At 41.8% G+C, this 26,013-nt stretch overlaps 1 protein-coding gene across 9 annotated transcripts in view; it reads left to right on the top strand.

Moving 5' to 3' along the window:
- The window catches only part of SGMS1 (sphingomyelin synthase 1), a 290,635-nt gene that overhangs the window by 183,711 nt on the left and 80,911 nt on the right, over nucleotides 1-26,013 (top strand). The window contains exon 1 of one of the 9 annotated variants that reach the window (XM_027111922.1): nucleotides 11,818-12,143. The exons of the other annotated variants lie outside the window; for them this stretch is intronic. The gene's annotated coding sequence lies outside the window, so the exon portion shown is untranslated. Of the gene's footprint in view, nucleotides 1-11,817; nucleotides 12,144-26,013 lie in introns of those variants that run through there. 9 annotated transcript variants of the gene reach the window in all.

The following is a 26,013-nucleotide window of genomic DNA, read 5'->3' as shown; positions in this document are numbered from 1 at the left end:
CTTCATTCCATTGGTTCTGTGGTCCCCATTTCTTACCCACTTTTTGTGGGTACATTTTGGAGGTAAATACGAATAAACTTGGTGAATATGAATAAAAGTCAGCTCTTTGTCTATTCCTCTTCATTACACCATTTTCTTTTACATATCAAAGGCCATCAGTGCTTGTTAATTATCTGACAGTTATAGGTGGTTGGTTTTGGTTTCGTTATGGTAATGATAACGTTAGTAAGTGGGGTAGTTACTGGAAAGATCATACATTTTTGAGTCAGACATTCATAGACCTGGTTACTCAGCCTCTCAATCTCAGTTGACTCATCTGTATACTGGATTTGATAATACCTCTCATGAAACGAAATACCATGGGGATAGTACTTTGTGCTGTGACTGGTACATTCCAGGGCCACAATAAAAGTAGTTACTTTCTATCCTCATATTTGTATCATGATTTATAGTTTGCAAGCCTTTTTCTTGACTTAGAAGACTGGCCAGCTGAACTTCCTGAGCTCCTGTCAGGCAGTGGTGGGTTAACATTGCAGGTAGTGATATGCAGGTAAATGTTTAGAGCCAGCCCTGATGGGGGGAGGGGGTTGTAGTGTTTGCTGATTTCCATGGTGTGAACACTCCCACCATAGCTGATTTCACACTACCAGCAAAAGTCACCGCCAGCAGAGTTGGGAAGGGATGTGCAGGAGCACACTGTTATATGATCTCCTACCAACCAGGTACAATAGTTGCAAAGAACATCAAGAGCATTGATAATAGTAAAACAGGAAGTGACGTGTTTTGAGTATTTATGATCTTTGTTCTTAGTATAGTTTAATTGTATGTTTATGTAATTTAACTTGTTATGATGGTGTGTTTAACAACTGCCTTGCCACAAATCCTGAGAATATGCAATTTGTTCTAAGGGACTGGTATGAGCTGGCCCCAGCTCACCACTGATTGTAAGTTTCCTATTGTGAAGACGTTTCCAAGCCACAAATCTTCAATTATCTTTCTCAGCCCTGGTGGTAAGAGTTTGGTTTACTCAACATCATTAATCATTAGAGAAATGCAAATCAAAACTACAATGAGATATCATCTCACACCGGCCAGAATGGCCATCATCAAAAAAGCTAGAAACAATAAATGCTGGAGAGGGTGTAGAGAAAAGGGAACACTCTTGCACTGCTGGTGGGAATGTGAATTGGTACAGCCACTATGGAGAACAGTATGGAGGTTCCTTAGAAAACTACAAATAGAACTACCATATGACCCAGCAATCCCACCACTGGGCATATACCCTGAGAAAACCATAATTCAAAAAGAGTCATGTACCAAAGTGTACATTGCAGCTTTATTTACAATAGCCAGGACATGGAAGCAACCTAAGTGTCCATCATTGGATGAATGGATAAAGAAGATGTGGCACATGTATACAGTGGAGTATTACTCAGTCATAAAAAGAAACGAAATTTGAGTTATTTATAGTGAGGTGGATGGACGTAGAGTCTGTCATACAGAGTGAAGTAAGTCAGAAAGAGAAAGACAAATACCGTATGCTAACACATATATATGGAATCTAAGAAAAAAAAAAAAGGTCATGAAGAACCTAGGGGTAAGACGGGAATAAAGACACAGACCTACTAGAGAATGGACTTGAGGATATGGGGAAGGGGAAGGGGAAGCTGTGACAAAGTGAGAGAGTGGCATGGACATATATACACTAGCAAACGTAAAATAGATAGCTAGTGGGAAGCAGCTGCATAGCACAGGGAGATCAGCTCGGTGCTTTGTGACCACCTAGAGGAGTGGGATAGGGAGGGTGGGAGGGAGGGAGACGCAAGAGGGAAGAGATATGGGAACATGTGTATATGTATAACTGATTCACTTTGTTATAAAGCAGAAACTAACACACCATTATAAAGCAATTATACTCCAATAAAGATGTTAAAAAAAAAAAAAAAAAAAAAAAGCAAACCTGGCCGGTTTTGAATTCATGCTAAGTAAACCAAGTTATCATGCCCCCATAGCTTCTGGAATGAAGATAAGGGTCAGGATCAGTTTAGAATTTAGACTTATTTTCTTAAGAGTGTGACTGGCATTCTCACGTTGTTAACTCAGCTTTGTAACTGGCCCCTGGCACCCCTCACTTCTTCTGGCTTTCGAGTGCCAGTGCTTGGAGATAAGTCAGACTGTTCACTCCCTTTTGAACTTCCTTCTTTCCCTTCTCTGTACACCCGTGACTCTGCATTTCCTCAGGTAGTGACACTTTGGGGACAAGCAGCCAGGGTGCCCCTAACTAACCATGGCATGTAGCTTTGCTTTTGATTCAGAAATTAAGGAAAAGGAATTGTCTCCAGAGAGAGCGAAACAAAACCAAACAAAAAACCTGGGCAGTTTAAAGTTCATACTGGCTGGATTAAAATCTTAGGGAATAAAATGGAAGGAAGAAAGGAAACTGGATCAGATATCTCAGTGTTTCTTCTGGAAGCAGTTTCTTCAGTTTTCTCAGTTGCCCTTTAGAAGGGAACAATTGAAGCCTGAAATTGCTAAGTAACAGCTAAGATCGTGGTGGTTGTTTTTATTTTAAATCTCACCCACCTAGTTCTCAAAACACATTCTTTATTGAACCTTCAAAAAATGCCTTGGATATTTCAAAAGATTCATTTGTGTCAATTCCCTGAATCAGACTTACATAATCTTAAAACATTTATTTCCCTTATTTCTTCCTAAAACAATAGGTATTTATATTTCCTACTGAGTCAGGATTGGACTTGGATTATTGCAAAAGTAGTTCTTGTCCGTTTGAAGAGGAAGCTCATGGATAAAAATCTGAGAGACTTGCCTCTGGATTAAGAAATATTAACCCACGTCTTAAACAAGTTGAATAAGGGTGTCTTTGGTAACTTTGAAAGCAAACATGGGAGTAATGATTAATAGAGAAATTTTGCCACAGATAAAATATCCTGATTGACCATTTCTCTCTCCAGAATGGACCCTATGCAATTTCTGAACATCCCCACTATAGATGAATGTTTGATTAGAGCACTACTAGGTGTACAGTCTTCAAATGTGTAAATTTTATAGCCTTTCTTTATGTTCAAATCAACACACTCAGTAGTTTCTGGATACTTGGGTCATGGGTTATTAGGGTAGATTCCAGTAAATGTAAAACAGGCTTATTCCACTTCAGGAGTTGATAATCAAGCCTGAACAAAGAAAACTGCCATTTCAAAACAAATGTGGTAAATGTTATAATAGATATATTAGACTCTCAGGAAACAGACAGGAGAGAGGAATTACCTGTGTGATAAGGGTGGGCTAGACCGGGGGGTGGGGGGGGCGAGGAGGGTTTCAGGAGCAGATGACATTTGAATTGGGTATTAATGATTAATGCCTTTTAATTAAAATACACTTTTTTAGATTATAAAAGTTAACAATGCTAATTGGAAAGAGCTTTAAAGTGTGAAAATTACTAAGATTCGAAAAATCATTATCACTACCCAGAGATACCATTATTAGCTTTGTTTTTGTATTCTGCCATACTCTTCCTGTGTCTGGATTAGATACATATTTTTCCTCCCTAAAATGGATCATTATTAATATTGTTTTGAAACCTGATTCAACTGATAATATACTGAGACCATGCCACCTCAATAGGTGTAATCTACATCATTTTTGTTATTGTTTTGTAGCATTCCATGTATATGTGGTCTGTAATGGATTTAACCATTTCCCTATTAGTGGGCATTTAGGTTGTTTTCAACTTTTCATTCTTGTAAAGCACACTATGATGAACATCTTTGTGTATGCACTGTGGTGCACTTACCTAATTATTCAATATTTGGGCAGGATCTTTGAACAGAGTTGGGGCAGTGCCTAGGGAATACTCTAGGTAGGACAAACAGTTTGAGCCAAGAGGCAGAGGTGGGAAAGGAAGATTCCATTCTGGGGAAAGGCTGGAACTGTAGTTTGGAGGAATGCAAAGAGCGAAGGCAAGTAGTGCTAATTAGGGCCGGAGCCTTTGATGCTACGTCCTTTATTCATTCTCAGTTGGGAGCCACGCGTGGAATCTATATCATACTTGAAATGAAGACTGGGTGTCTTCAGTTTTCCTTAATTTCTCTTGTTTGGGAAGAAATAAAAATTATTAATAGTGCTGCCTTCTGAAACTTCCTGAGAATCTTAAGAAACTGATCAGTCAGGGAGTAAACAAGTAAGAGAAGTCATGGGGAAAGTGTGTATGTACAGATAAAACTCAACTAGGGGAGCTTATGGTTTTGACAGGGGAAGGAAACATCATTAATAAATGCATTTTCTTCTTAAGGAATTTAAACAAACTATTTGTGATTAAATTTAATTTGGGAAAGACATGGGTTAAGACATAGATATCATAATTTAATAATAATACTACCTTATATTTGTTGAGTACTTTTATATGCTTATGTGTTTTAAATATGTTGTTTTACTTAATCTCTCAGCAATCTTCTTAGGACGTGTCAGGGATTATCTCCATTTTGCGGGTGAAACAGAGGCCTCAAAGGCTCCTTTGGTGAGAGGTCACCAGACTTGGGGTTCCAGTTCAGGAGCTGCTGGGGCCTTGGGCAAGTCCTGGGATCACACCGGGTTGGTTGTAAGGATACAGTGAGACAATATCTGAAATATTATGAAAACACCATAAAGTACCACAGACATGGAAAGACTGCTTTTTTATAATAGGACATCTTCTTCTATCACTACTGAAGGGAAGAAAGCACTTCGCTAGCCATTTTCCATTTCCTTTGTGGTAGATTATATTATTGTCAAAACATTTGCTATTCCTCCCTACCCACCCTCCATCCTGTGAGAGGATATTCTTTCCCACCCCACTGAGGGCTGAGCCCTGTGGCTGGCTTGCCATAGGCCTTGCAAATAATAAGAAATGTAAATAACAGTGATGTGCCATTTCCAGGCAGAAATGGAAGAGACATTGCCTGATTCTGCCGTCTTTCTTTTCTCTCTGCCGTGAGATCAGCCTGTCCCAGTTAGGGGTGCTCCTTCTGCCTTGGTCGCAGAGTGAAGACAACATGGAGCCCAGCCTTGGCTCACCTGCAAAGAACCAGACAGGACCAGAAATAAACCTTTCTCTGTTGTTGGCCTCCAAAATGCTGGTGTTGTTACTGCAGCATATTTCAACCTGAACTGATCCGCTCCTTTTTCACCCATTAGGTACCACCCTGTCTCCCTTTCAGGACACACACACACACACACACACACACACACACACCTTGTACAGAGAACTTCCTTTTTAAGTTGAGAAACAGTGTTCCCCATCATCTGTTGTACTACACTCTTCCTCCTGCATTGGAGAGGTCAACCTTCATCAGAGGTTATCACTTCAAATAAGGCATTTAAATAAGGTATTAAGGGTTGACCAACTTGACTCTTAATTTTTTTTTTTCTTCAAACATTTGTAGAACATGTCCCATGTCAAGGTCTGGACGTCTGGAGGCTTAAAAAATCCAAGCCCTGGACCCAGCCTTCAGGAATCTTAGAGTACGATGCAATTGGATGCTGTGTATCCCAGCAGCTATAAAACAAGGCAGACAGTGTCGGGTGCTGAGGGAGAGTGTCACTTTGATAATTGGCAAACTGTGTTCATGTAGGTGTCCCCACTTTGTTGTATGCCATCCTTAAGATGGTCTTTAAATGTCATTGCTTTCTTAGTTAAGCTTATCTTCCCTTTTCCATCTCCTCCTTAGCATGTATTTACTGTACCATTTAATTTGCATTGCATGTTAGACTTCCTTATTCTCAATATGTAGTTTTTAGTCACACAATTTATACTGACTCTCTCACTAGCTTAGTGTATATGTCCTTTCTTTAGCCGTATATTGTAAGCTCTTTAATTTCTTTATCTTAATGCTTCCCCATAATATAAGCTGTTTAACTCCGTGTTACAACAAAATTATTGACTATTTTCTTTGATTTTCCCCCCTCAAGTTATTTGTCCTTTTCTCCATGACGCATGAAGTTCGTTGTTATTAGTCCATGTGCTCCTTTTCTTTTTCTTCTTATGGTGTCTGATGTGTTTGAGGCTCTGCATGGGAGAACCAGTTTGTCTTGGCTTACTAATACCTTACCTCAATTTGGAACAATTTCCAGTTGACCTGTCATATTTCAGGTCATGTGCCTAGTAGTCTGTCTAATGACTACTCCTGGCTTTGGACCATGGAGTAAAACCAAAAGCTCCTACAAGTCTGTCTGATGAGCAGTTTCTAGATTAAGACAATGTACAGTTTACCTGTGCCCTTCCTTTATGATTGAATTCAGCTGTTCTGTGTCTCATTACTCATGATCACTTCTCCAGTTTAATTTCAGAAGGCACTGGGTTAATTTATTATTAGAGCCCCATCTTGGACCAAGGGCTTTCAAACTTTTTGTCCAACATGCACAGAAAGAAGCAATTTTCAGCCTCCATCAGATAGGATGGAACACTCAGGGAGCTGCCATGGTTTATCGCTAATGGTCTGCCTTTAGGTTGGGCGGTGTGTTCATGATTGTTCATGTTAATATTATTTTTCCTGACAAATAAGTTAAATATTGTGTTGGCCAAAAAGTTTGTTTGGGTTTTCGTAACAGAAAAACTCGAACGAACTTTTTGGCCAGCCCAATATATTCTCTTGTATGTAGTAAATACTGCATAACCAAAAACATTTTTTTAAATGTGAAATACAGTTAAAGCTGTGAAATGCATCCATTGCATTTATTTTGGCAGAACTGAGTCACCTTAGCTAATTATTTTTGCAATTTTAACTTTCTTCTAAAACACCTAAGTGCCCTCTAAGATAATGGTCTCTTTTTTCAACAGGGCAAAATCAATTTTTTATGAAGATACTATTTATAGACCCTTAATTTGCAGACGATCTTCATGTCAGTACAGGCATCTGTATAATTTAAGGTTTACCCAGAGAAATATTTTCTTTTGTTTTGCCACAGAGAAACACCTTCTCTTGGGAAGATATACAAAGTTAATGTCTGGCTATTGACTGTGTATGATGCCCACTAGTTCCTTCTCTTCTCTGCAGGGAAATCTAGATGCTTTCACACAGAGTCTGAAATGTTAGCTCAGCTCTTAGTCATCTGAACTGAAAGCCCGCTCTTGTCTGGCTGCTACAGATATCAGAGAGAATAGTCCCAGCTTTGGGGTCAAACATTCATATCTCTGAAGCAGGCTCTGACTTGTCTTCACGATTGACCTTAGGCTTCAAAACCTTCTCGAACTCCCAGTTTCGTCGTGTGTTCAGTTGTTAATACCTGCCTTGCTGTATTGTGTACAGATTAAATGTAAAGTGATATGTGCACAATGGAAGCCACTATCATTACTGGATACTCAGTAAATGAATTAAATTGAGCATGTTTTTCTTGCTGTAGGTGGAATTTCAAATACATTTTCCTATAGGAACAATGTTATGAATGGGGTTTGAGTATAGTGTTAGAAATATTATTAACATTATACTTCAGATAAATCATGAGTTCAATAGGCCTTTAAAGTCTGGCAGAGAAGCCAGTCTCGCTACATTTGGTCTCTAGTGAAATGCATTTCAAGTGCCACAGAAGTGTTCATGAACTTTAGAGTTCATTAAACAACTTTCAGAATGTAATTTATTACCAGGTTGAGGACTGCTTAGATAAGCTTTTGCGTTAGACTTGAAGTGGAATTTCTTGATAGGTGGTGATATTTTGGGGGCAGACAAATGAGCCCCCCTTTCCACTTCTGGGAAGTAAACTCGCCTATCTTCTGGAGGACTTACTGCTCTTCCCGCCAGTTCAACAAGGTAGTTCTAGTGTAGACCAGTCAGTCATGGGACCTTGGCCACTGGAGTGGCTACATGGCCCCAAGCTGGACCAGCATGAGGTTTTCTTAAGAATTTTAAGAATTATAACTATGGAATAGTCCCTCTTAGTGGCAGAGCTGGGAGTTAAGTGGAAGAAGGCAGATTCTAGGAAGGGAGAACAAAGCCAACCTGTAGAAGCAAAGATGTTCTCTTGTCCTGGTGGAGTTCATTTTGAGTTGGTCCTAAAGCCTAGCCACCCCCGTGGCTTTTGTGTTGCTAGACTCAGTGAGTCTGTCTTGCTTCTGCTCTGCTCCTTCAAGTGCCCTTTCTGTTACCTGCAAGTTAAAGAATACTGAATAATTCATTTGGTTGTTTGTACTTGGAATATTTAAGAAGTCTGTGTCTTTGTCATGGGCAATTATAATAAATGTAATTGCATAGTAGGTTGGCTGATTTATCACATAGCTTTTTGAGAACAACGGTAGCGTTTATTCCCATCTCATAAAAGCAGAAATGTGTTAGCACTCATCAAAGGATACGAGTGACTCCGTGTGTGTATGTATGATAATGACTCTTGGACAGAGGCTTGCTCTAGTGCAAATGTCATATAGCTTTTGATTTTAAACCATATAAACAAATGGAAACTTATGATGGTTCTAGTAGTTACAAGTTGCCTCGGAGAACTGCCATTTGCTACCTTTTATGCTTAGGAGCACTTGTAGGTAAACAGGTAGATGTTTCTATTTAAGGGGGAATTGGTACTTTGGTAAGATGGTCAGATATGTATGTATGTGTTCCTTACTTGAAACGGATGATAGAATGACTTAGTCTCTCTGTTCTCGTGAGTGGGTTAGTATTTGGGGAACTGAGATTGTATGTGCTGACACTCTTCTGTAAACTGTACTTCCCTTTAGGAAGTATCAGATTTGCTTTCTCAGTAGTGGCATTCTTTATTGTTGGAACGTGTCGTAAAGAGCAAAGACACGCATCTGCCACTTGGGTTCTACTTGCCAACTGGTTTGAACAGCTATAATATTTGTGTATTCTTGGTGTGTCAGCAGTGAAAAGGAAAGTTTTCCTTTCTCCTTTGTGGCTGTTATATAACTTAAACGTCATTATCTCAGCAACCATTCAGAATCTGCTAGGTCCTGCGGGATACAAGGCCTCTGAAACACCATCTCTGCCTCCGATGGACTTTTGTCATCTGCCAAGAGAGAAAAGTCAGGGATTTCAAAAAGAAGGAAGATACTAAGGCTCTCTAAGTCAGTTTGAGATGGAGGTATAAAGAATAAGGTCTGTAGGCATTTGGAGGAGAGGAGAGTTCCCTGGGGCTTGAGCCAGTGAGGAGGGTTCCAGGAAAAGGAAGGGGTTTGAGTGGGTCTGGAAGGTAATAACTAGTAAGAAGAGTGAGAAAGGCCATCTGACAGAGGCCATGGCATGGGCTCAGGTGTGGAGGTGATAATGTGCCCATTGCATTAGGGGAACAACAAGTAGACCGGTGGGGTTATTTGGCCGAGGGTTTTTTAAGTGGAAGATGGGGTTGGAGAGGTGAAAGCCAGCTTTTGAATGACAAACATTATGGCCCTGGGGCCGGAGCTAATCGTTCCTTTTTTTTAACCATAGATTGACAGGCTTTGTACTTCGCATTTTAACTTTAGGCGACTAAGATATCCTAGAAATAGTGAGCCTTTTTCTATTGTGAGGATGTTCTAATAACATTGGTAATTATGTCCTTATTTCCGAAGCATAAGGATCATTGTAAACATCTCTTGGGTGCTTTGAGTTATGATCTCAGGTGCACTTATTTATGAAGCCTTCCTTCTTCTTGAACGGAGCACCCACTTTATACATTTTCACCTTGACTGCATCCTAGACAATAGAAACAAACTAGGTTATCTCTCTCTTTCCTGTATGGGCTACCTTTCCCTTTTTCACTTTCACGTATCTCAGCATATCTATGTATGGCTGCACACATGCGTACAATTGCGTATTTAAAACTGCAGGGTCACGAAGTTTATTGAGTTGCTCATACACACATAGTTCTTGATGTAACAGCCAACATATCAGTTTGGCCAGTATAATTGATGGTAATAGTTTCATAAACAGAAAATCAATGTGCCTTAAAATAGGTATGTATTTACATGAATGTTTGAAGAAAGTTGCTTGTGAAGCAAATGTTTTCCTCTTGATCTCTACTATAGAACTATACTAGTTTAACTGATAGAAAGAGGACCCCCGGTTTATGACATGATGGCACGCTGGACTCTGACATTTATCACATGATGGTGATGATGATGTGTTGGGAGCACAGAGGATGGGACTCAGTGACCCTGGCAAGAGGGCATGGATGACTGAACCAGGATGGAGAAGGTGTGAAAGACATTAGGAAGGTGTCATCATGCCTGGGGATAGTGAATTGTCAATAGAGAGGGAGGGAGCTCAGATGACTCCAGAATTTAATTTACAGTGTCTAGGACAATAAGATTACCTTTATGAGGAATATGAGAGTCAAGAGTGATTTATCGGTTTCATCATCTAGGATATAGGCCCAGTTTATGCCTGTTGCTAAAGTTAAATGTTAGGTTATAGGCTTATCTTCTGCCTGCTCTTTTGGACCATAACTTGGTCTTAAAACTGGAAGAACGCTTAGAAATCTGCAGAGAGAGATGAAGCAGTTTATGTAGGGCAATATACCTGATCACTTATTGGCAGAGATTAGGACAGGAGCTCTTGACTCCAGGTGCAGAGTTCTTTCTATTCTTCTATGATGGTTCGAAGAAAAGAATGGCATTTTAGAAAGGGTCCTTGATCTCACTTAAGATTTTATCTTTGGTTTAAAGAGTATTTTAAAGAAATCTTGGCCTATGGAATGACTGGTTTTAAACAAATATGAGGAAGTTAAACTCAGGAGATTGTCTCCAAAGCCAAGATAGTTTAATTGGTAACTTAAAAAAAATTATTCCTCTGCAAAAACTCTCTTCCCTCACTAGTAACCAACTCTTAACTGGTGCTCAGGACCTAGCACTTCTGTGGTCTCCTGTAATTTGCCAATTCCAAGCTACTTTAAGTTTCTTTTCATTACTTCTATTCCAAAATGATGTTTAGGGTACAGTGACCGAGATAGAATGAATACTTCCAAAATCACTCTTACTTTTTAAAAGTTGGTTTAATTGTGGCATAAATGGAATCATTCCAATTTTAAGCCTTTTTTTCCCCTGCTACTAATAAAATTTCTCTTGTATAACAGGAACACCAAATCCAAGAATCCTAAACCAAAAGCTTCTTCAGTTTTCTATCACTTAAATAAGGGACTCAGACCATGCAAATACCAAAGAACTATTTCAGCTCGAAAATTCTTTGGATATTTTAACATTGAAAAGAATTGAAACAAAAATTATGGGCCAGTTTGTCTACAGGTTTGGAGATTTTGATTCAGTAATCAGAGGGACAAGACAGCATTGTTTGAGTGCCCACTCTATGTCATGCACTGTCCAAATGCTTTGCATGTATTATTACATATAATCTGTCCAGCAAACTGTTGGGTGAGCATTTTGTCCCTTTCACTGCAGATAATTAACCCGCGCAAGATCATACAGTGTCAGAGGTTAGATCCATCTTGGAGGTTAGATCCCAATCTGCTTTGTCGCCAGATTCCACGCTCATTACCTCCAGGATCGCTGCCTAGCTTAAGAACTTTTACTAAGTAACAGAAATTAACATACATCCACTGATCAAGTATCTATCATAACAAAATTAATCCTTGTTTTGTAAGAGTTGTAAGGCCATCTACCATTTTCTTGACGTTGTTAAAGGCTTAAGTTTAAAAAAAAAGAAAAGTCTAAAAGGCTCCTAAGCCTCATATAAATCAAGAAAGGAAAGTTCCGCCTTAACCGACAGTGAACAAGCTCATTGGTTAGGATCACACGGGCTGACTCATTTCTTTTTTGCTGTGTTAGAGGGCCACACCCCGCATTCCAAAAAAACCTCTGCTGCCCGGCCACACCCGCGGCCTCCCTGCTGGAGCCTCTGGGTTTGGACCCGGCGTGCCCGCTCACAGCTGCTCGAGGGAGAGGATCCTCCCGCCGCCCGCCCGCCGGGGCGTCGGCTGCTCAGCGCCGCGGTCCTTGCACTCCGACCCCTCAGGCCGCGGGAGAAGGCGGCCAGGGCCCGCCGAGGCGCGGGCGCACCCGAAGAGCCGGGGTCGCGGGTCGGCGCGCCTCCGGCCGCCTTCGCCTCTCCGCCGGCGTCCGGGCGGGCAGCGCGCACCCTGAGCGTGCCGGCGCCGCGCGCAAACTTGGCGCCCCGGGAAGTTTCCCGAGACTTGGCCTCCTGGGAGGAGAGACCGTAAGTACTGCTCCTTCTGGGATACTAGGTTTCATTCGTGTGCTCTCTGGGGGACGCGTTGTAGCAGTCACAGACGGTGGGACCTGGTTAAAAGCCGGGAGAAACAGCCTCCCTTGCCTTGCAGAAGACACTCGGTACCGCAGTCGTTGCCATTCCTTCTACAGCGAAGTGAAGGGACTCTTAGTTTTTACTAAATCCGCCTTGATGATCAAACAGGCAATAGCTATTGACACCTGAGAACGCTCACAGGGTAGTTGATAAAACAGTGGATGGGGATAGGCTGCGTCAACAAATGCTCTGAATGTTGCGGGGTGCTTTGACAGCCAAGGATCCAGGGGGTGGTTTCGGTTTGGGGTTATCCGGCTTTCCTAACGGAGGTTTTTGAGGCAGTGGGGTTATACTTACAGCTTGGTTACTCAGTTTTGGGGAACTACTCACTTTCTCAGATTCCAGTCCCTGTACAAAAAGGTCCTTCAGCCAACTTCTCTGGCTGGTTCGGAGCGAGCTGGTGAGTGAGATCTGCGCTCAGTGCCAGAAGGAAGCACGTGCTCCCTGTGATTTGGAGTGGGCATGTTTACTCCACAGCCATGCTTTCTATTTATTATGGCCAGGTAACTGCTCTTGTGGAATTTGCGGAAGTAAATACACCGAGAGAATGCATGGCACTTGCTTTTTTCCCCCCTCCCTCTCCTATTTGAGTTTGCTATGTGTAGATGTTACTTAGGTTGTAACGGGAACCAGGAGACCTAAGGTCTATTAACCCTGTTGAACTGATTGTCACTTTTAAATTTATGTAGAAATAGTGAGCTTCTTTTAAAAATCTGCTCTTAATTAAAACTGCTTTTTAATGTAAGAAGTTAGTCAGCAAATGCATAGCAGTTTGTATGGTGCAGGCAAATTATTTTCTTCCAAGAGGGATGGGGAGGTAGAGGGCAGGAGAAGCATAGTCTTGTGATTATTGCTGTTTTACTAAGGACATAGTGCAACAGACAGGTATCACCACCAGAAACACTGACTGTGCTGAAAAGGCAGGCTGAAGACTCCCCTGTAGCATAAAGGATGACAGGAAAATGTAAACTGAATTATGAAGTTCCAAATATGAATTATAGAGGTATGCAGAGTATCTTTACACTTCCTTCATTTTTGAAGATACAGACTCTAATGCAGTAGACAAGCTCTGTAACAGAAAGAAAGAGTAAAGTGCTTTGCAACTGACTTCTTTAGCTCTATAAAGGAAACTACTCTAGAAAGAAATCACTTCCAAGTGGAATAATTAAAATGTTTTTTAGAATTTTTAATGAGTTACACATTGAACTCCTAGTACCACTGTTTTTGTGCTCATGGGCTAATGGGTAAACTCAACTTGCTTTGAGTTTAACTGATCAAACACCTCCTGTGAGAGGTAACACCTTGGGATCCCATTTCTTTTGGGAAACAGACTGTGATATTGACAGAAATGGCCTTAAGTCCACTGGGGTACTTGGAACAGCCCCCTCAGGTGGTGAGCATGGGAAAATATGTCTAAAATCTAAAGGGAAAGTTAAATTTTAATTTTGATTCAAGTTTTACCTAATAGTTGTAACAGAGCTGAACATTTAAGTGAGATGCTTTGCACCTGCTACCTCATTCTGTTTTTCCCAATAATGCTGAGAGGTAGAGGTATTATCATCTCTGTTTTGTGATGAAGAAACAGCCTCAGCAAGGTTACATAATCTCCAAATTTCACAGTTGGTTAATTTAATTTATAATACAAGGTAACATTTAAGGTTTGTAATTTTTCCCATGTGGCCCCAATTGCTCCTAATATAGTGTTGATTTTTCTGTGAGAAATAATCCAGAGGTGGTTCTGGGTTCAAAGAAGATTTTTAAGGAGTTTTAAAAGCTCTGCATTGCCCCAGTACCAAAATATCAAAGTTCAAGGAATAATGCATTTACTTTGGAAGCTTGTGGTTTTCAAATATTAACTAACATGAGCCTGTTGATACCTGAGGCTGCCTAATAGTTGCTGATTTGGAGGGACTTTCTCCTGCCTTCTTCCCTGAAGCCCTTCTGGTTCTGGATGTGCAGATTCTTCTCCTCATCAAGGACAGCTTGGCTGTTCTCTAATTGTAACACCAAGCAGCTGGGTCCGTGGATTGAATGGTTGAATGTCTGAGTGCACTCCAGCAGTATTTTATATGCTATGTGAAATGATTTTAAATTTCTGCTAGCACTTAGGTTAATGTTGAACCTGTTTGTTAGGAATGGTAAGGTCATGAAAGGCACACTCTGAACGCTAAGCTTTTCTTGTTAGACGGGAAATCCTCAGTGTGTCTCACCAGGGGCAGCCAATTCTGAGAGTCCATCTGCTGGATCATCTGTTGGGATGTCATATAATATACAAGAGAACATGCCACCTTCTTAGAAGACCACAGACTACAATATCTATTCCAGGACCGAGTGTGGCTCACACCCTCCCTCATCATTTTTGCCACCTCTGTGACACTGAACACCCACCCAGCTTCCCAAGCAAAGCAAGGATGCCTTGGCCTCCTCCTTAAACCTCTCTAAACCCTAGCTGCTTGAAGTGACTGGAATTCTTGAGGATGTTGAAAGGACATGCCAGTGTGATGATAAAACCATTTGGGGGTGATCTTGAGAAAATCATGGAGAGAAGGAAGTATGCCAGACAACTTAGGTTTTGAAAACCGGGGAGATGGTAAATTCTGGAAACTTTAGCTGCAGAGTGTATGTTGCTGTTTAGCAGACTAATACATCACATTTTTGAAAAGATAGATTGGGACCACTTAAAAAATCGTGGTGGTGATCAGTATCTAGCATCACTCATCTCCAGTTGACCTTTCTTTTTCGATAGTTGCTGAACTAGTATATCAGGACATGCCATAGATACGACATGTCTGCTCTGGAAAAACATTTAACAAAGGGCTGTGTGTGCTTTACTCAAGGTGGACAAAGTGGGTGGACAATAGTATAGGTAAGTGGGTTTGTGTCTTATACCTGAAGAGGGCTGATCAGTAGGGTGACGTCAGACTTGAATAAGGTGCCCGCAGTGTGCCTTAATGAGGGAGTTTGATACAGCTGGACAACAAAACACACACTAGTAGAGACAGAGAATTTAGAACCAAGGAGGTGATAATCCCACAGTTCTTTGAAGCACTGTAGATAGTGATTAAGAACAAGGACTTTGGAGCCTGCCCTTGGGCAGGTTATTTGAGCGCTCTGTGCCTCAGTCTCTTCATTCATAAAATGCAGATAATAATACTTCCCTCATACGGCCATTGAAAATGTTAAGGATCAAATTAGATTATTCAGGAGAAGTGCTTGAAAACAGAGCCTGACTGTAAATTGCATGTGCCGCCTTTTAGTCTTTCGTTGTTGCTACTGCTTTTTCTTCCTGTGGCAATGTTGTGCATATTTCTGGGTTTATGTTTAAGTGTGTGTCCAGAATGGAGTAATCAGGTTTTGGAGAGGGTCTAGAAACTATATGAACAGTGGTTGAAGACGCTGGAGACGTATACCTTAGTGTAAAAGCTGAGAGAGAGTAATCATATACTGTGAAGTGAAGCAGAGGTGGTCACATTCTGAATTCTGAGATATTTCATCCAGTCTAACAAGTGCTTTCTCTTAAGGAGCTGTAGCTTGGTATAAGAGAAATCTCCATTAAACTAGGATTTAGTAGAATTCTTTCCTGGTTATCAGTATAGCCTTTAACCAGGCAGTTAACTCAGTCGCTTTCCTTGGGGTGTGATTTACCCCTCAAGGGACGTTTGGACATAGTTTTGATGGATGCAGCTGGGGTGGGAAGATGTGCTGCTGGCATTTGACGGGTAGAGGCCAGGGATGCTGCTAACGTCCTGCAATGCACAGGACAGCCCCCAAACTAAAAATCATCCTGTTCAAATGTCGATAGTGCTGAGGCTGAGAAACCCTGGCTTAACTCTTCAATATGTGTGTTTCTCTTTGTGAAGTTTGAAGACTGAACTTTGCTTTAGGGACATCACAGAGTAGCTTTAAGAGTATATTTGTGAAAGGGCCTTTGAGAGTTAATGTATTCTGAAATCTGCAGATGTATACAGCATATACCTTTTATCAGCAGCGGCACATTAAAATATTATTTGCTCCGTTCCAGGGAGGAATATATTACAGTGGTTTGAGAGTCCAATAAGCCTATGCTTGAATCTCAGCCCTACCAATTCAACCTGCTGTGTGATTTGGGGCAAGTTTCCTTATGTGTGAAAACCCAATTCATGTTTCATAGAGTGTGGACTGTGCTACCAGATTTACATTCATGCCTTGTATGTACTAAGCCATGTTACAATTAACTTTTTTGGCAATGGGATTGAGTGGTGCTTATTAAAATGTAAGATTTGGAAAGAGGATGAATAAAGAAATTGGATCTTAATATTAAAAGACAGAAAACAAAAAGTCTTCTTGTCTTCAGAAATTAGGAGAGGTGAATGTCTTTGCAGGTGTTGATTTGGCCTTGTAGGTAAGGACCATAATATGCACCAAGGTGAGAAGCACTTATCTGAGGAAGAGGATGAGTTGCATGGAAAACAAGAGTTACCTATGTCATATTAGTCTGGAACTAGCCAGGATATAGTTTCTAGGTTTGTGAATTGCTCCACTACAAAAACTTGTAATGTTTGTTCTTAAGCAGTGTAATTCGCTCTGTTTTTTCATCTTACTCTTGATATTACGGTTTCTTAATATATTTTCCAGTGCCTTAAGATGTAAGCAACACACCCAGCCACTGAATGTGCAAGTGCGTCAGCTTTGCAGTCTTAGTGATTTCTGTACCTTCTCAGCCTCCCCCCAGAAGATAAGGCAAAGCTCTCATGTGATCACTCTTCCTGTCACCTCCACTTGTGCACCAGCTGTGGACCTAGAAGTCTGGAGTCCATCCACAAGGCCCACTGTTTTCCTGCTGCTATGGCAACCTATGTCAGTATGTAGCATATCCATAAAATCAGTTGAAAGTTAATGTATTTGACTTACAAGTGTGATTACGTGTGTGTGTGTGTGTGTGTGTGTGTGTGTGATAAGGCTTGGGTGGAAAGATCCCCAAGTGTGTACAACCCACCTGCTGTCTACTTTGTAAAGGCAGAATGTTTTGTAGCAATGTTCATCTCCCAAGGAGGTAGCAGTCAGAGACCCAGCAATGAAAAGTTCCCTGAGTTAGAAAGAGGCTCTTACTCAGGTTGGAGAGTGGAAGTTAGTGATTTTTTAAAGAGAGGCTACTCCTAATTTTCTTTCTCATGGTCCTTAACCGCATTGGAACTGAATTGTTCAAACCTTACATAAACATGTGACTTCAGCCCTCAGATGGAAGAAGTGTTAGTCCCCCAGCAGCTTGCCTCTCTCTGGGCATCTGGAAACTTTTCCTCCTGGAGCAGTGGGGAGAGTTCATGGCTGGCTCATACCAGGAGAGCGATGGCAGCCCCAAGGTGAAGTGCAGCAGCTGCATGGAGAATGGATCAAAGGGGATCAAAACACCCTTTGGAGAATTTATAACACAGACTAAGCCCTGTTAGTGCTCGGAGGCTTTCATTAAGCTAACGTTCAAGCTTGCTTAACTCTCCTGGTTGTGCAGAAATAGAAGGTGGCATTCGAGACCCTCATGGTCTCAAGCTGCCCCTGATTTTCTGGGTAAGCATTCTTGGCAAAAACTCAGTGCTTCTAACGGAGAATCCCGAATTGGTTACACAGAATTGCATACCTCTGTGGGGTCAGAAGGCAAGAGTTTGATATTAAAGCAAAGCTGAAAGTCAGGTTCATGATAAACTAAATGGGCTTAATAGATGCATCACTATTTTAGATGGTGCCATTGACCACAGTTCTTGAGACCTGACAGATGACTGCTCCACTTTAGGTACATCCTTATATGTATCATTTTGATTTCTCAGAGGTGGATGAGACTAGAAAATTCCATGAGCTGCCGAGAAAAAGTGTTGGAAGGCTGACTGTGGATTTACAAAGGCCCCTGGGCACCGGCTTGGTGAAACTCTTCGGTATTTGATACCAAAATCCAAGTTCTAGCCTTGTGCTGAGTCAACAGATCTAAAGATAGATTTCTTTGGGTTTTGAAACTAGAGTCTCACCAGAAGGCCCCAACACATTTTAGACATAAAAGGAACAAAGAGATTTAAAATGTCAAAGTAGAGTGTAATAGGATAGCTCATTCTCCATGTCTAAGGTCTGTTAGCTTGTATTTTTGGCGTTTAATGGTTTTCTAAAAATATGCTTCTTTCAATATCAGTTGTGGTTGGAGTTTTCTGTGCTGCTTCTTTTTTTTTTTTTAAAGCTGTCTGTCCCCCTTCCCTGAAATTCGTAAAGACTTCATCTCCCTGTGGAGTTGTTGGCTCCTACCCTAAATGTGGTGTGTGTACCCTCATGAGGGCCAACAGGGAGATCCCTTCCACTTTCTGACTTGGATAAAAAGATAAGACCCCCAAAGAAACTATAAAACACCTCCGTAATGAATGAATCACAGCAAAGACAGAGAAAGTAAGTAAAGAGATTAAATGGCTTCTAGGGCAGAATTATAACTTAGTTAAAGGCACTGGCATGCTAGTCTGAGAAGGAATCTGTTTGAAGGGGAATTTAGCAGACTGGAACTTGGAGAGGCCATGCTGGCCTCTCTACGGGAGAAGGTCCCCTGCCCCTCGTATAGTATCAGCAGGTCTCCGTATGGATCTTATCCCAGTGGTGGGGCCGTCTGTGGGCTTTTGAAATCAAATGGTTAGGTTCCCAACCTGACTCAGACTGTGGTCTTGCCCTCCCCACTGAACACCCCTGAGCCTACCTTTTTTTTTTTTTTTTAAATATTTTTGGCTGTGCTGGGTCTTCGTTGCTGCACACGGGCTTTCTCTAGTTGCCGCGAGCGGGGGCTACTCTTCATTGGGTTGCGCAGGCTTCTCATTGCGGTGGCTTCTCTTGTTGCGCAGCACGGGCTCTAGGGGCGTAGACTCAGTAGTTGTGGCGCACGGGCTTAGTTGCTCCGCGGCATGTGGGACCTTCCCGCATCAGGGCTCGAACCCGCGTCCCCTGCATTGGCAGGCAGATTCTTAGCCACTGCGCCACCAGGGAAGTCCCCCCCGCCCCGAGCCTACCTTAACCTCACAGTGCAGTGTCGGGCCATACAGGAAGCCACAAAACACATTACCCTTCCATGCCCGTGATGCATCCTTCTGATTATAATTTGGGTTCCTCATGAATTATACTTTTCAGGAGACACAGGATCAGCAGATATCAGCATCCACCATCCAGTCTACATGATGGTATTAAATTGACATTTTTACTGTCACCCTGAGTTTGGTTAGCCTGAACCCTCTCTTGATCACCATATTTATGAATTGCAAGGTTCAAGGGCCAGCCTTGGACTGTGGTAAGTCCACCAAGATGCAATACTCTGCACGGACTAGCTGGCTTCCCCACTGTTGCTTGTCTTCACCTTTTCTTACGTTGTGACTGGCAACATAAGAGTGTGATTCCCATCCTAATGATAGTATATTTTTTGCTTTTTCGAAAATGTTGAGAAGAAAAATGAGTGTAATGGAATGCTTATTCATGCTGGAAGTGTGATGGTCTATTGTGAGTGACTCATGTAAACATGAGTAAAGCAAACTAGAATACATTGTTATCGTTACAGTTACCATGTAAACTAACTACTTCCTACTTTGCTAGTTAATCCTGTAATTCTCATTTAAATTGCACAAATTACTAAACAATTACGGAAGTCCCCAATCACAGCAGTTCATAGCCCACATTTCACAGTAGAATTTTTCAGTATGGTTTTGTATTGCTAAGATTCTTGTACATTTATGAAGTATACTTTTATTTGGTTCTCAGGATAATATGGCCAAGTCTTTGGGGCATTAGGATTCTGGAAGCTGTGGTACTTTTAAAGTCTATTCATGTAAAACTGTCCTTTTAATATTTTTATATTCCCACGGATATACTGAAACAATTCCCTGCAGTTAAGTACTGTTGATAGTAAGTGATTTTGTGCTATTCAGCAATGGTTTGATAATATCAGTCTAGTGGGCTGGGAGAGTCACCTTCTTAAACCTTTAGCATTTACTTCTGGGAGCAGAATTCTCAGGAGAAGCAGGAACCTGATGTCATTTACTTTGATGATGTCCACATAAAGGTCAGAGATGTGAAAGTGAATGTTTGTAACCCAGAAACTAGCCATCCCCAGTCTAGATCAAAGGGAATGCCTCTTACAATTGGAGCAGCTCCGGGATAGATGGAGATATGTCGTGTGGCACACGGCCCTGGGAAGACTCTAGGAGAATCCTCTTGGAAAGAAAGTGAGGATTGGACTGGGACAATGCAGTAGGGAATAAGCAGGAGGTTATTCCCATTGGGTTGAAGAATAGGGAACACAAAGCAAGATTCTAATGTTATTTACAATTCCAGAGAGCTCCTCCTCTTAATGGACTGAACCCTATACTTCTCACCAGCCAACATTTTCTCCAGACCTTCTTTCTCAAGCTACCATTGTGTTCAAAGGAGGTTTATTCTCTGAAAGTTTGTTAACTAAGTTATCTGAGTAAATTGTGTGTTCCTGTGGTTGGAGATCTGGTAGGCCAGGGGTTGTTATATTTTTAAATCGTAAATAGAATGAACAAAAGGCTGATAGTTCTACAGTGCTTCTCTCTGTATCCGCCTGTTCCCTGCCAACGCCCACAGAAACACCCGCAGCAGGAGTTCTTCCCCACAATGGAGATGACCATATGCTAGACCTCTGCTGTCCAGTCCTGCAGCCACTGGCCACTTGCAGATATTTAAGCACATTAAATAAAATTAAATAAAACATTCTGTTTCTTAGTCATGCTAACCACATCCCGGTGCTCAAGAGCTACACATGCTTGGTGGTTACCATGGTGGGCAGAACAGATACAGAACATTTACATCATCTCATCCCAGGAAGGTGATTCAGCCTTAAGGAAAATGTGTATTAAGGCATTGGATCCATTTTCAAGGAATTCCTGTATAAACCAAAACATTTCTAGGGTTTAACAAAGTTGACTCTTTTAGGCCAAATGAAGGTATTAGTATTATTATTGAAAATCTTAGCTTTCCTCAAGTTTCAACTTTGAATTCCAGCGGAGCATGACTGCTTTTGAGAGTCAAAGTGAATTATCAGCACATTATAGTGTAACTGGCTAGTCAGGGCCTAAGTAGGAAAACAGAAGCCACTTTTATTTACAATAGAGGGTATTTAGTGAAGTTCCTTCCACAGGTGATGGTGCAGCAGGGAGCCCACTGAAGAAGCCTAGAGATGAGCCCCAGCAGGAAGTCATTACTAGTCTCAGGCTGGAGGGACAAGTTGTGGAGGCCGTTATTGGAGCTCAGGGGCAGATAAAAGCCAAAGCCACAAAGGAGATCTGGGACAGGAAGGTGAGAAGTACCCCTGGCAGCTTCTGCTCTCCAGTCTTCTGCCAGCGCCTCCCATTGGTTGAATCCAGCATGTTGATCCCCTGTGACAACGCAGAGCAGAGTCGGGGACCAGAAGGGATGGATCTATCAGCCCAGGACCAACGCAGCTGGTATCTGGTGAGCTGAGCACCTCTTATGTATTGGGTTCACCAAAAAGTTCATTCGGGTTTTTCCGTAACACCTTACAGGAAAACCTGAACGAACTTTTTGGCCAACCAATATAAGGTGACCTCATGCGTCCTGGCCTCCAGGCGTGCGCAGTCATGCTCTTTTCCATACATCACTTAGTAGATTGCATTACATGTTTCTCCCTTGGGGCAGGGACTGTGTTCCACGCATCTTGGTAGTCCAGGTCCCTGGCACATAGTGAGTACATTTTTAGGTTTTTAACAGATTGGTTCAAAATTTACTGAAGTGCGTTGTTTGGAAGATTTTTTTCACAGAAAGCTTTCACTTTTTTTTTTTTTTTTAAATAATATGTTTGCAGCCACCAAATTAAAAAGGTAGAAGCCAATGCCCTCTCTAAGTGGGCAGGGAAGGTGAGGAACCTAGGAATGTAGTATCATGAGTAAGAAGAATGAGTGGGAGAGGGGAGGGCCTGGAGATAGGGAACCAGGGCAGGAATCTTCTGGGGGAAGATTATTAGGGTCTAATAATTAAACGTCTGGACTAGCCCAGTTATCCTGAGTGCTATCTTTTCAGAATCCCTGTGGTTTGTCATTTTGGCTCAAACTAGGGAAAAGCAGAGCCTCTGAAAAGAACATCCCCTGGCAACTAAAAATACTATACACTGATTATACAGAAATAGAAAATAAATCAGCTCCTGGTATGCCATCAGCTTTGGCTCATTGACTTTTTTCTCCCAATATTTTAAAATAATACTGTAATCTTTAATATTGTAATATCTGTAATCTCATAGAGATTTTAAATTCAGTTTAATTATCCTGTTTTCTACACTGAGTCCACTACTGTCCTGACTCATGTGATGGTTTATGATAAAAGTAAATTTGCACCTAGCATAAAGTAAGCATTCGATAAATGTTTGTTCACCAAGTGAATGGCTATATGATTAGGAATCATAATGTAAAGCCTTCAGCTATTTTTCATAGCATGAAATCATTGCAGAGAGCTCTGATCTAAACCTGTATATTTCATTATCTGTATTATGTCCTTTAGCTGCTCACAATGGTTAGGGCTTCTCTCTTGCCTTCACAGCTGCTGCATAAGGTAGGTATTATCATTCCCAGTCATGAGTAAACTTGCTGCTGCTTCCATGTAATGGCCAGACGTTCAAAGACGAGTACGAGCTGGTCTCTGCCCTAGAGGAGCTCAAGATCTGGAATGTAGGTCCATTTCAGTGGAACTAATCCTGTCTTCAAGGAGGCCTCTGCCAGGGGCCTTAGGGTGAGCAGGACTTGCCAGGGAACGGGAGTGGGGCCTACACGAGGCATTCTAGGCCAGGTTCACAGCCCCTGTGAAGACTTGGAGCCCTGAAACAGCCTGACACAACTCAAGGGGTTCCTTGAGTCACTGAGGGAGACCAGAATGCAGAGGCTGGAAGAGTGGTCTCCTGTAGGAGCATGATGGTGTCGCAGGGGCGGGGGGAGGTTTAAATAATGTTATCCTATCTTTAAGCTACTAAACTTTGATGGCAGGGAGGATCTTATATCTCCCTGGATTGTAATAACCCACTGGATTGTAATAACCCACGTGATCCCTTCTGAAGGCCAGGGTATAGGCAGCGACAGTGGTTCCAAGCAAGAGAGGACATATTCCATTTAGGAGAAGTCTGTGGAATAGAATTGGTGGGACTTGGTGACCACGTTTATGTGAGAAGGTGAGGGAGAGGTGCGGAATGATGACAACCCTTAACCTACAAGAGAGTGCCTCTCCCTACTGTTCTTTTCCTTCCTCCCACCATACTCCAAAAAAAGTCTTTTTTTTCATGACGTGGAATTTAACCTTAAAATTGCCCAGGTCTGATCTAACCAGGAAATCCTCAAGGGATAACCAGATTTTCTCCCTGAAGTGATTTTCATCTAAGTGGGAGAAGTTTTAATACAATGAAAAATCAGTGCTTCTTACTTTCTGCCCTTCTATGACTGTTACTTAGAATTTTATTGTGAAAATAACTTGAAAAGTGAGGAGTATGAGTATGGGGTTTTTTCTTTCTTTTTTTGCTGTGTTTGTTTTCTGAACGGATAACCTCTCCTGATCTTTGGAGCATGGAGTATTCGGCAGATTTGGGCTCAAGCTCTCCATGTGTCAGGGTGCTGGGTGTGGATAACTAAAGACATGTCAAATTGTCTGGGCTGGGTACTGGATTCGTGGTTTGCCTATGCTAGCTTAACTTACTCCTCACAGCATTAATATTATAAATAACACAATGATACATTATATATACATTTTTTTTTTTTTTTTTTTTTGAGAGGTGAGCAAACTGAGGATGAGAGAATGTAGGTAGTTTAAGGCCATGCAGCCAGGGACAGAAATGGAAAAATGCAAATTCTTGCTCTTTCTTTCACTTGTGTAGTTTGCCATGGGGCCTGCAGCGGGAACGCTGGTAGACAAAGAGAGTGTGTCAGTCAGTGCAGTCGGGGGGCAGGTACCATAAAGTAGTTTGAACAGGGCAGCAGTTAAATATTGAGAGTTATTAGCTATGACAAGGGTTTGGAGCAATGATGCCTGGCTAATAAGAAGTAAACAGAGCTCTAGAATACAGAAATAATAGATAATAGGGAGCAACCACCGGCCCTTGGGCCCCTGAGGCAAAGACCACACCTCATACCCGATCCAGACCTTGCTGGAGAGAACACTCCTGGCTGCGGCCCACTGTATGGCAGAGAAGTTGCTGTGGTGCCAGGCTGGTGGAACTTGCTGAAAAGGCACCATCCATCCTTTGGGGTGCCAGGGAACGCTGTGCACAGGGAGATGTGGACGGGGATACTCCACTACAAAAGCAGTAGACGGGTGCCAGCGAAGCTGCTCATACGGCAGGAGGCTGCCAAGGAGTGCGCCGGAACCAGGAGGCACGGGGCCTTCCTCCAGCAGTGCCTTTCCAGCATCTCTTGCTGACACTGGTTAACAACATCATGCAAGCGAGCAAGTGAAAAAATTTCTTAGGGGCCCAGATCCATTTATGCAGATCAGGCAGTAAAGGGTGAACTTATGGCAGACAGACAGTAAATTCATAACTGGCACAGGGAGAAAAAAGCTCACCCTTTTCTCAGAACCTTTATTTTTCTTTCATTCAACCAAGCAGTAGCACATGATGTGTATATTTTGGAATGGTTTTTATTTTTTCCCTTGATGGTACTTAATCATTTTCCTCAGACTTTGAACACTGTATGGTTTGATAACCTGTGTTATCCATGTGGTGACTTGTCACTAAGGGACTGTTGAAGATTAACTTTCTTTCATTTTCTTTTTTATTGTTTGCCTCTTAAACCTTAGATAAATTCCTGGATAATCAGGAATTGGTGCATGCTACATTTATGAAATGCCATCCAACCAGATGACATCCCAGGCTTTTTGTTGAATGCTTGTGAAAATATTTGGTACAACCTAGAATTGTAATTGCACATGAAGTAATTCAATCTGAGATTTATCTCTGACGCTTTATAAATATTTGCCAAAGAATTTCACAATATATAGGGTTATGGTTTTATTTGTGTGTAGTGGTTGTTTGCTAGTGCATTTCTTTACTGCCTTCTTGTGAATTTAGAAGAATAGACCTTCCGGAAGAGCTTTTTAAAGATTTTTCCCTCCGGGTTGTTTTCTGCATTCCACGGCTCTGAACTGCTGGATTTCAGAGCAGTTTCTTGCTCCCTAACACCATGCAATGCATAATTCATCATTTTGTTTAAAACATTAGAAAGGGACAAGTACTCAGCCTTGACCTTGAACCCAAGTTGATAACTTGATCTGTCTGTGCGGCCTTCTTTTTCTCTACTTCATTTCTTATTTTGAGTTTTTCTCCCTCAGAACTCTCCTGAAAAACCTTTTAGCTCATTAAATATATTTTGGGAGGTTCAGGTGTTTTAAAGGCTTATAGCTTTAACACTTTTTTTTTTTTTTTTTTTTTCAGTATGCGGGCCTCTCACTGTTGTGGCCTCTCCCTTTGCGGAGCACAAGCTCCGGACGCACAGGCTCAGCGGCCATGGCTCACGGGCCCAGCCGTTCCGCGGCATGTGGGATCTTCCCGGACCGGGGCACGAACCCGTGTCCCCTGCATCGGCAGGCAGACTCTCAGCCACTGCGCCACCAGGGAAGCCCGCTTTAACACTTTTTAAAATTAGATTTCAAATGTAAAGAGAGAGAGAATTGTCCATAATCTTACATTCAGGTAACCCATGATGACGTTGAAAATAAATAAAAAACAGTGCGTGTACATGGCTAACATACAAACGGTATCAAAAGGTAC

Source organism: Aethalodelphis obliquidens, unplaced genomic scaffold (assembly GCF_003676395.1).
Source record: "Aethalodelphis obliquidens isolate GAN/ISIS:26980383/991018 unplaced genomic scaffold, ASM367639v1 scaffold11, whole genome shotgun sequence".
Classification (NCBI taxonomy): Eukaryota; Metazoa; Chordata; class Mammalia; order Artiodactyla; family Delphinidae; genus Aethalodelphis; species Aethalodelphis obliquidens.
Note: the sequence above shows the minus strand (reverse complement) of the source record. Positions and strands in the feature narration are given on the sequence as shown.